We start from the raw sequence: 10793 nt of genomic DNA on the forward strand, positions 1-10793 counted from the left end.
ATGTGGTCCCTCAGACTTCTGGCTGCTACGCTTAATAATTCTTGTTCCATTTCTTTCTCTTTTTTCAACAGAAAAGCATTTCTTTTGAGCAATGTTACAGTGTAGCTCATCTGTACCATAACCTAAAAGAGCCATCGTATTTAGTCCAGTCTTTTACGTGTCAAACATATAGTCCATCAGACCATCATCCATAATACTGCTCGGTTGTAGCGAGTGTTGTGTTGTGACACTTTCGAAAGTTGCCTTCTCTGACTTTTCTTTTTATTTTATTTTTTGTCAGTGGAAGGGTGGGGCCATGGCAGAGCCACAGTCTTATTGGCCACGTGTTAAAGTTAAGGGTGTTTTGGTATTTCTATCTTAAAGCTGTTTTTTTCTCTTAATTTATATCCTAATCCAAAAGCAATGTCCCCCTGAGGTTTGGCGTAATTATGAAAACATCCTTTAGTTTTGAAAAAATCTGTGTGCCCTATGAGGTTCTTAACAGTTAATATCCCCATTCCGTTAGTCTAAGATTAACACCGTTAGAATTAAGAGAAAAATTAACCAAATTGCCCTCATCTTCCTCAAATTAGTTTTTCAAAATCTACAACTCATCTTTCCCAAACTTGCACATAACTTCCCTTTCTCCTTCCATTTCTGAAACCTAATCTAATTAAAACCCTCAATCCATTTTCCCTTTATCTGTATAAGTTTTTGACTTATTAGTTATGGTCCAATCCTACTGAGAGCAAGATTCTAGAAAAAAAATCTAAGAATAGCAAATCGATAGCAGATTTCAGAGGAATTCAAATCAATAATCAAACATGATCAGTGCAGCAACAAACTCAACAGAAACAATAGAATGCTAATTAGAAACCAGATTCCAGAATTCAATCCAAACAGAGAATTAAGATAAATTGGAAGTATGATTCTATGAAATCAAAAGAAAGATCCAAAAATAGAACTTGAAAATCAAACTCCAACTGAGAAATTTAGAAATCTTACTTGGAATAGCATCTTGAACTATTTCTATGATAAGAATTTTGTAAGAACATAATTGAAAGAGGAGGAACAAGAGTGAACAGAAATTAGAGTTCCCAGCATCTTGAACTATTTCTATGATAAGAATTTTGTAAGAACATAATTGAAAGAGGAGGAACAAGAGTGAACAGAAATTGGAGTTCTGTGCAACGGTTGAGAATTCTCAAGAAACAGTACCTCCAAATAAAATCGGGTTGCCTGTGAAACTACAATCTCCACTAGTGTTTAGCAACTCTCCAAAAGATGAAGTGACTTTCTTTACGTATTCAACTTGCGAGTAAGTCGAGTTTAGAGAAATCAATTCTTTCAGTTGTCAGTTAGGAAGAAGGGTCTGATGGTTTTGGTGGCGATGGGGGAAGGGGCAATCGTAGTGGGGCATTTTCCCCAACCCTAATTTATTACTGCGATTTTCATTAGAATTTGCTCAACAATTTTTTGGTTTTTTTTTTTTCCCAAACCTTAGAAAAAATAGAAGATGGATTTGGTTTTGAGGGTTTTTAATTATAATAGGTTTCAGAAATGGAAGGAGAAAGGGAAGTCATGTGCAGGGTTTGGGAAAATAATTTGGGAAAGATGAGGGCAATTTGGTTAATTTTTCTCTTAATTTTAATGTTATTAGTCCTAGACTAACAGAATGAGAGTATATGTTTACTGTTAAGAATCTTAGGGGGAATACGTAGAATTTTTCAAAATTGAGAGATACTTTTTATTATTACATCAAACCTCAGGGGTACATGAAAAAAACCTGTTTTTTTTTAATGAAATCCAAAAGCAATGTTGGTCGTATGTTATATCTCCGGAGACAGTCCCGCGCGTGGACCAGCAACTGAACTTTGGGTTCTAAAAAGTATCACTTAAGTGTTAGTTTTGTTTCTATAAAACGCGCAGCAAAATCGCCTAATGCTGGTGGTGGGAGCCATTATAAGGCTGATGGAAGGAAATCTAATGTATGGTTAGATCATGTCTTTCTGTCTCACCCATGAGCATTTAATGCCCATAACGGTACAAGATGGGTCCCTTCAACTCAAAGATACATGATAGATCGTGTTGAGTGAGTAAATCACAGTTTGGGTGAGCGCGTGGTACTAATGCTCTTTCCAAATATAGAATAAAAAACAAAGTATTAAAATCTCTTACACTCACTATTAAAATAGCCAGTAATATTGACCCATTTGTGATCAGCTTTTTTGACTAAAAAAGTTCAAAAAATATTTTACTTTTTGAAAGCGAAAATGTAAGAGATTAAAATCCATACGAAAACTGTTTACCCTAGAATTTAGATTCGATCTCTTAAGATTATTTTTCAACGCCAGCAAATGATGAGTGATTGTGGTGGTGGTAACAGTCACTCTCCTTGAAAAGGATTAATAAATCAGAGGAAAGGAGGCAAGGAACAACTGTCACCATAAGCAATGCAAGCAATTCTATCATTCCATGTAAGTTGGTGGAAATCATTTTCATTGTAAAAGATACAACACCACTTGCCATGAAATGCTTGTGTCCACGTCATGGACATAAGGATAAAATATTAATAAAATTGTTTTTATTAATATTTAGACGTAAAATTGTCCAATCTTGACCAATACAGGGCAAGGGTGTCAATTCAGTGCGGATTAGGGTATTTGGTTTGGATCCGGATCGGTTTTAATTAGTGGCAGTGGGATTCAAATCTGGATCAAGTCCCGGATCAGTTCTAAAATTGAATAGTCATGGTCGATTCGGTTTGGATCTGGTTACAATTGGATTCTTATATTCGGTTCTTATCTGATACTACATCCGGTTACTATATCAAAAAAACAAGCTCATGGGAAGAGAAAGAGAGAGACCAGTACTGCTATACCTTCAATACCTAGTGTTGTAGCCTTTGCTTGCCTTGGAACAATACAAGAGAACTGGAAGGATGATCCCACAAACTCTACCTTCAGCCTTAACTGTGTTCGTTTAGGACTCTTGAGCACAAAAGAAGCTTAGAGAGAGATTAACTTCAACTTGCATGGAGGTTGAAATTGTAAGATTGTTGAAGATGGAGAATCAACTATGAAGCCACTACAACACTGCTAGAGACGGAGAAGATGAAGCAGTAAAGAGAAAGAAGAGAAGAATTGAAGAATTACAGAAGAAGTCGTGATCGTGAAGAAATTTGTATTTAGTAAGACGTAAGGACGTACTAAGGAGTAAGAGAGTCTAAGGCTTTAAGGCACTAAGGGTTAACTGTCAACTTAGAGTCTTAAACCATTAAAACTCTAAACCTAATAAACTATTAGGATTTTAAGTTAACTTTTAAGGTGGGTATTCGGTTTATATTCGGTTAGATCCGTCGGTTTAGTGGGTAGATCCAGATCTGAACCAAACCAAATTATAAAGACATTTTCAGATACAAGACTTAACCATATTAAATTCGGTTCAGATCGGTTTAGGTTATTCGGTCAGGATCCGGATTCGGTACCTGGTTCCTAGTTACTCATTGACACCCTTAATACAGGCCAATCCAGATCGATATTGATATCGATTACTAAAACTTTGGTCCTCATAGAGAAAATTGATGATTAGAGCTGTGACTATGGTTGGTAGAATCTTTAAACTCTTACTTTGTTAAGAAAATCCAAAGTTATTAAGGCTTTTGTTGATATAGAGATGCCAGACAACATTCAAATTTCAAAATGGCGACCCTCCTTTCTTTTAATTCCCTAAAATTTGAAAAGTAATTTTCACTGATTAAATGGTTGAAGCTTTGCCTAAAGGAGCTATTATTCGGAAAGAAATATCATGCCATGGCTAAGGATAATATTTGGAAAAGAAATATCCAATTTATTGTTGATGACTCTTGCTCTAAGATTGAGGATCCAAGAGAAATAGCCAACGCTTTTATCTCTCTTCTTATCCGTATTTACACTTCTTCAAACCCTCTGGATGTTGAGTTTGTGGAATGCCTGTTTGATCCCATTATTGAGGAGAATATCATTGCCCATCTGTGTAGAGTTTCTAATACTGAGGAAGTAAGAATTGTTGTCTTTTCGATGAGACCATTTAAGGCTCCTAGTATTGATGGATTCCAAGCTTGTTTTTACCATAAAATTTGGGACCTTGTTAGTATGGATGTTGTGTATTTTGCAGCCATTTTTCCTTGGTTACTCGCTTGCTGGGGGCATCAATCATACCTTATTGTGCCTTATTCCTAAAAAGGATGAGGTTGTTATAGACATAGAATTTTGCCACCCCCTCAACGATGATGACAATAGGATACAAACAGACATCGATATCTCTTTCAAGAAGGACTCTTGCCCCTGCATCCAAGCCATATTACCCGCATCCCTAAAAATGATTTGAAAGACCTTTTTACCAAATGCTGAAGGAGGTACTGCTCACCTTCCCCGACCACGGCAGTCCAAAAAAACCTATAAAAACCCAAAAAGCCCAAGACCCGAGGTCTGGTGGAATACCAAAACCGTGGTGCCGTGAGTGACCAGATTACCCCTATAAATAGAGTTGACTCCCACCCTCATTTTTCAAGGAAAAAAGCCCTAAGGACTGCTTCCACCCCCATTTTTCTCCTATTTTGCTCCTTTTGAGCCTTCCCACAACTATTTTAGCCCCCTCTTTTTGCTAGCTTTGATCATCAGGGATAGGTAGCTTCTTCGATTACCCTACCTAAAGATTTTTTTGGTTCGAAGTCTTGCTTTCCTTCAATCCTTGCCCCACATTTAGCCCATATACAACCGTTGCTATGTCCAAATACAAGTAACGAAACCCCATATATAGCTGTTACTGTGCCCAAAGTTTGAATAGCAAAATCCTTTTTACATAGCCATTACTCTGTCCGACAAGAGAGAAGTAAGCCGATCGTTCATCTCCACCTGAGCCGTGGGACATCATATATTTCATATTTGGTACATTTTTCTTTATTTCTTTTGTTTCTTGACAGGTATTTGTCTCTTTCTTTCTTATTATTGTTACAATGTTGACCATTAAAGTAGTCCACTTTAGTGTACATAATAAATTATTTTTATGTTCAATACATCATAATCTAGCATTGCATGCTGGTATAGGATGTGTTATTAAGGAGAATTTTTTGAATCTAGCATCTAGTAGAAAGACTGATTTAACCAGGCGAGATGAGATGCTAATACCTTCCCACACTTGTAACCTGACTACTTACCCATAATCTCTGACCAGACCATATGGAATAATGTAGCCCTTTTCGCTTACCCCGGATGGGGCTACACCCATTGGATCCTAGGCCCAAATCCTTATTTTAATTTATGAAATATGACCCCAATCTCTTATGTTGATACATCGATATGTGATGCCATCCACAAGCCCTCGTCGCCAAGGAGCCACAGAAACCTAACGGATTCCGCCCGCAAGGCGGAGAAACCCGCATCCAAATGCCACAGTACCTACAGCTGTGAATGTCACTGAGTTTAGATCCATTAGTTTATGTAATGTGGTGTATAAATTTTTAGCTAAGCTAGTTGCTAATAGATTAAAAGGTTTTCTTTCGTCTTTTATTTCCCCTTGTCAAAGTGCTTTTATCCCTGGAAGGGAAATAACGGATAACATTGTTATTGCTCAAGAGATTTTTCATTTCCTCAATCATAAAAAAGGAAAAGGGGGTTTTGTGGTCATCACACTTGATATGGCCAAAGCGTATGATAGATTAGAATGGTATCTAATTACATGTTTTTAGATTTTTAGGTTTTGGGGAGTCTTGGTGTGAGCTGATTTACAATTTAATTTCCTCTCCTACTTTTTCTATTAAACTTCAGGATAGTCCATTTGGGTTCATTCCCGCTTCTAGAGGGATCAAGCAAGGATGCCCCCTTAGCCCCTACTTATTTATCTATTCAATGGAAGTCCTTTCTAGACTTCTCAATGCTTATAGAGAGCTGGGAATGTTTAGGGGCATTAAAGTGGCAAGAAATGCCTTCAAAATTTCTCATTTATTTTTTTGCTGGCGACACATTCATTTTCTGTCGTGCGAATTCAGAATATTTGTTAACAATTAAAGTTGTTCTTGATCTTTTTCATGATGTTTCTGGTTAAGAGATGAACCTTTCTAAAAGTGGAATCTACTTTAGTAGAAATGTTTCTACTGTAGATAAGAGAACTATGTTCCATTATTGGCACCAAGGAGATGGATTCCAAATCCACTTATTAGGGAATGAATTTGTTTCACTCTAGATCTAAATCAAAGGATCCAGGAAAAATTATTAGTCGAATGAAAAGCAAATTATCTGTTTAGAAGTCTAACCATCTGTCTTTTGCAGGTAGAAAAATTCTTATTCAATCTGTTCTGGCTTGTTTTCCTACGTATACTATGTCTTGTTTTCTTTTTCCTAGAAAAATCTGCAAGGCTATTGATTCAATTTGCCTACAATTCTAGAATGGTTCTATATCGCAATCTAAAAACCTTTGCTTCATTGCTTGGAACAAGGTTTGCACTCCTGTTGCTTCAGGAAATCTTCTGCGGTCCCTTCGAGTGCCATAACTTGCAAAAGGACCAAGGAGTGACAACGGAGAACCGGTGTGGTTCCGGCCTAGGACTCTCCGATGCCAAAGTCAGATCTCTCTGCGCAAACAGATGAGTGAATAAAACTCAAGTTGGGTGTAGGGGTAGAGTACCTTCCCTTATATAGTAGTGCCTGGCGGTGAGGAGAGTCCCAGTTGATGTAGAGTAGCCTTCGTGATTGATAGAGTCCCTGGGTAGCAGGGTTAATTTTTGATAGGCCGCCTCCCTACGAGAGGGAGTGTTCTGGCGATGTTAGGATCCTTGGTGGATAGACCTTGGCCCATGGTGATTGGCTTTTAGTGTTTGAGTCCGTTGTGGGTACGTTGACTGATAGGCGGTGGCCTAGAGTCCTAGAGGTAGCGTACATCTTGCAATTGGAGGCAGGGCCTAGAGTCCGTTGTGTCTGTCCATGTGCACAGGGTCCGCTCCAAAAGAGGGGGTTCGCCCAAGGGGAGCTTGCTTAGGGGGAGTTCCCCCAAATGGGGGAGCTCGCCCAAGGGGGAGTTCCCCCAAGTGGGGGAGCTCGCCCAAGGGGGAGTTCCCCCAAGTGGGGGAGCTCACCCAAGGGGGGGTTCGCCCAATTGGGGGGTGTTCACCCTGCCTTGCCTGGTCCATCCACGTGGTGGTCTCCGATTGGTTAGCTTTATCATTTGCCCCCCACTCTCTTGGAGTGGAACGCTCAAGAGAGTATTTCTTAAGCTTGTCTACCCCTCAAGGGGTTCTCGATGAATAATCTTCTCATCAGGGTCCTACTTGTAAATTATTTGAGGAGGGAGAGGTTGAGGGTTCAAACCTCTCCTCTTTCACCTTGCTTTCTTCCTTCTTTTCACTTTTTCTCTTCTCTTGCTTTTCTCTTCTTCTCTCTCTTGCTTTTCTCTTTCTCTCTCTCTTGCTTTGCTTTTGGCCTTCACTTTTTGTTGCCCACAAGGTGTGTGTCCTTTGTTGGCAAAGGGTGATGTGACATCCTCTTGTTTGTTGGTTACCATTTCTTGGCTTCTTCTAGCTCTTGGGCCATGGTTAGTCTCATGGCACATGTGGCTTGGTGCTTGGTCATTGCTCCGCGCACATGCCCATCCTTAGTTCGTGCCTAGCTTGCCTTGACCATCCTTTGCGTGGTGCTTGATTGACACACGTCGTCGCGCTCGTCCTCGATTGATGCCGTTCAAGACCCATGGGTTCCCTGTCCGACGTCCTTGCCCGTTCGCGTGTCGTTACCCGTTAGCGCCCCCGGTCCCTGCCCTTGGCCCTTGCTTGTCAGGGTGTGCTTGCCCATTTGCGTCATTGGGGTCCTCGCTCCTTTGGGCGTCTTTGTCCCCTCGCGTCCTTCCAGCGATCCTCACCCGCTTGGGCGTCCTCAATCCATTCCCACTTGGGTGTCCTCGATCCACTCCTACTTGGGTGTCCTCGGTCCACTCCCACTTGGGTGTCCTCGATCGACTCCTACTTGGGTGTCCCCGATCCTTGATCAGCGCCCGTAGGCTTTGATCCACACCTAGTTGTGCTCGATCCTCGACCCTTGGCGGGGTCCGCACCCTTGGCTGGTCCGCGGCCCTTGGTCGTGGCCAAACAACCCTTCATTTCTTTCTTCTTTTTTTTTTTTCAGTCTTTCTTCTCTCCTTTCTCTTTCCAAGGGTTGGCGTCCATTTGGGCGTGGACCCTTGTCCCTTTTTTTTTTTTTTTTTTTAGTCGAATTGGTTTTTGGCCATAGACACGTCTTTATTCAAACCTTGATCTCGATCCCTCGCGAACTTCGACCTCGGACCTCAGACCTCGAATCTCGACCTCGAACTTTGACCTCAAACCTCGAACGTCATCCCCGGACTTCGACCTCGAATATCGTCCATGTCCATGGCCTGTCGCCTATGGCCCTTAGCTGTGGTAAATTTTATTTTTTTTGTTGGTATTGATTTGAATTGGTCTTTGGCCACGAACACATCTTTACTCGAACCTTGACCTCGACCTCTCGCGAACTTCGACCTCAGACCTCAGACCTCGAACCTCATCCTCAAACCTCAACCTCGAACCTCGCCCATTCTCATGGGCTGTCGCCGACGGTCCTCGACCGTGGCAAATTTTTTTTTTTTTTTTTGGTACCTTTCCTCATGAGTTTGTTTGTTGGTTGTTGCAGCTTGCTTTCCACTCTCCTGGGTCTGTGGCTTGACGTTGGGGGACTACTACTCAAGTAAGTAGCCTTCCTTGCCATTGTCCATGATGTCTAGCAAATCTGACTCCGCCACTGTTGTGGTTGAGTCCTCGGATGGACCCTCTCCAAGGTTGTCTTCTTTTGTAGACACTCTCCCCCATTACCTCCTCCCAGACCTACTTCTAATGACGGGGACGGTGTCGTTGATGGTCCTGGCCCAGATGGTAGTCCTCCTAGAGATGATGGCTGCCTTTATGAGGTTTCCTTCTCCCACAACATTCTTTCTGGATTTCTGTGGTTGGACCCTCGCTCCTTTGTGTATTGCTCTTCGTCACTCGTATATGGCCGATAGGCCTTGGTAGTCATCCAACTTCGTTGGCCTTGCACCTTAAGCCTTGATAGTTCTCGGACTTTGGTGGTTTGTAAACCTTGGTGGTCTGTGGACCATGGTGGCCTTATGCCTTGGTGGTCTGGAGACCTTGGTGGCCTTACGCCTTGATGGTCAGCGGACCTTGGTGGCGTTGCACCTTGGTGGCCAACGGGCCTTGGTGGCATAACGCCTTGGTGGTCAACGGACCTTGGTGGCATAACGCCTTGGTGGCCAGCGGGCCTTGGTGGCATAACGCCTTGGTGGTCAACGGACCTTGGTGGCATAACGCCTTGGTGGTCAACGGACCTTGGTGGCATAACGCCTTGGTGGCCAGCGGGCCTTGTTGGCATAATGCCTTGGTGGTCAACGGACCTTGGTGGCATAATGCCTTGGTAGCCAACGGGGCTTGGTACGGTGGCAGTGATTCAACTTGAGTAGTAGAAGATGAGTATTTTGAAACCAAATCTTTACTTCAAATGAGAAAATTTTTCAAATTATCCTTGAAATAGTACTGCCATCTACTGCAACTTCTACTACTGTTGGTGCTGTGCTGTTGCTGTTACTTCTACTGATAGTATTTCTTTAGGTGCTCTAAGTTCCAGGCACGGTCTACCTTCTTACCCCCCGGAGTTTTCAAGAGGTATGCCCCTGGACGTATCTGCTTGGAAACTATGTAAGGTCCTTCCTAATTTGCTGATAGCTTCCCTTCCTTCCATGGCTGTGATGCACTTGCTCTTCTTAGGACTAGGTCCTCCTGGTGGAATAGTCGTTCTCACACCCTGGCATTGTAGTACTTGGTTGTTCGTTACTGATATGCCACGTTCCTTAGCAACGCCTTCTCACGTACCTCGTCCAGGAAGTCCAGGTTTGCGCGTAGTCTATCTGTATATGTTCTTTCATTGAAGTGCAGTACCCTGTGAGACATGGCTAGGACTTCCATCGGTGCCAATGCTTCTGTGCCATATGCTAAGCCAAATGGGCTCTCCCTTGTGGGTGTCCGCACTGTGGTATGATACGCCTATAGGACGCTTAGTAGCTCCTCGACCCACTTCCCTTTGGCTCCTTCTAATCTTTTCTTTATTCCATCTAGTAGGGTTCGGTTTATGACCTCCACCTGACCATTGGCCTGTGGGTAGGCTACCAAAACAGGCCGATAGTCAATGTTGTAGCTCTGACAGAAGGTTCTGAACTTGGGGTTGTTGAATTGCTTACCGTTGTCGGAGACTATGATCTTTGGCACGCCGAACCTATAGATGATGTCGTCATGGATGAACTTCTCCATTTCATTCTCTGTGATCTTGGCCAATGGTTTGGCCTCTACCCACTTGGTGAAGTTGTCAATGGCGACCACTAAGTACTTTCGGTTGCCTGATGCTGCTGTGAAGTCCCATAAGATGTCGACCCCCCACATGGCAAAGGGAATGGGGTTGAGGATCGATGTCAGCTTGGTGACGGGTAGATGGGATACTAGAGCGAACAACTGACATTGCTCGCAGGCCTTGATGTACTAGATGGCTTCCTCTTGCATTCTCGGCCAGTAGAGCCCCTGGCGGAGGATTTTATAGGCTAGGTGTCTTCCTCCCATGTGGCTTCCATAGATCCCCTCATGTACCTCTGCTAGAGCATATTGGGCTCCCTGGGTCCTAGGCACCCTAGTGCATGGTGCTGTTGCCCCCCTCTTGTATAGTACTCCGTCCAGCACGGTGTACTTTGTAGCTCTCATCCTTATCTTCCTTGCTTCGACCTTGTCT

General features: G+C 42.6%; 1 long non-coding RNA gene across 1 annotated transcript; it reads right to left on the reverse strand.

Moving 5' to 3' along the window:
• Nucleotides 1-8090: 8090 nt before the first annotated feature.
• LOC122671612 lies at nt 8091-8519 on the reverse strand. Its single transcript, XR_006334369.1, has 3 exons — nt 8507-8519; nt 8285-8298; nt 8091-8101 (listed from the first exon to the last, which is right to left on the reverse strand). It is a non-coding gene; the product is annotated as an uncharacterized LOC122671612 (long non-coding RNA).
• Between the last annotated feature and the right edge of the window lie 2274 nt (nt 8520-10793).

This window comes from Telopea speciosissima, chromosome 8 (assembly GCF_018873765.1).
Source record: "Telopea speciosissima isolate NSW1024214 ecotype Mountain lineage chromosome 8, Tspe_v1, whole genome shotgun sequence".
Lineage (NCBI taxonomy): Eukaryota > Viridiplantae > Streptophyta > Magnoliopsida > Proteales > Proteaceae > Telopea > Telopea speciosissima.